The sequence below is a fragment of the Wasmannia auropunctata genome, unplaced genomic scaffold (genome assembly GCF_000956235.1).
Source record: "Wasmannia auropunctata unplaced genomic scaffold, wasmannia.A_1.0 LD335634.1, whole genome shotgun sequence".
In the NCBI taxonomy this organism is placed as follows: domain Eukaryota; kingdom Metazoa; phylum Arthropoda; class Insecta; order Hymenoptera; family Formicidae; genus Wasmannia; species Wasmannia auropunctata.
Genome location: NW_012027256.1, coordinates 349,466 through 350,135, shown reverse-complemented (window position 1 = coordinate 350,135; position 670 = coordinate 349,466).

Here is a 670-nt window from a genome sequence, read left to right as displayed (position 1 = left end):
CGGAAATACGTATGATAACAAGAATTATATTAAAATTATTGTTACTAAAATATTAGGTAATAAGAAATAATTAACGATAATTAAGCTATATTTATTTTTTATTATCAACTTGAGAGTATTCGAAACTTATTAAATTTTATCAAACGCGAGTAATATTACAACCAAAAATGTCATTAATAAATTTATGTTTTTTGGTTTTCCATTGGTTTAAATATTGACAAATTGTACAAAATTTTCTACGGAAATATTCAACGCACAAAAAATAAGCAAAGCTTTTGAATGAGTCAATAATTCAATGAGAAACTAAATTGCGATAAGAAGTACAGACAACAAATAAATCGATTGACAATACTCGCGACATTACTTTTCGAAAGAGGTAAAATTTAAAATATCAATGTAATGTGAATTCTAATTGTTATTGCTTGTTGAAAAAATTAATACAATAATACATTTTGCGCTTTTTATGGAAGTGCACCTATATTTAATTTCAATACAATACGATTTAAATGATGTACATATCAATAAAAACAAACGAATGATTGCCTTCCAGACTTTACATTTTAAAGTTCTATGAATCTTAATAACGAGAAATAATCGCGATTATCCCGTTTAAATATGGATAATTGGCTACATCAAGATCCCTCTACAGAGTGTACGCAGATTAGAAACC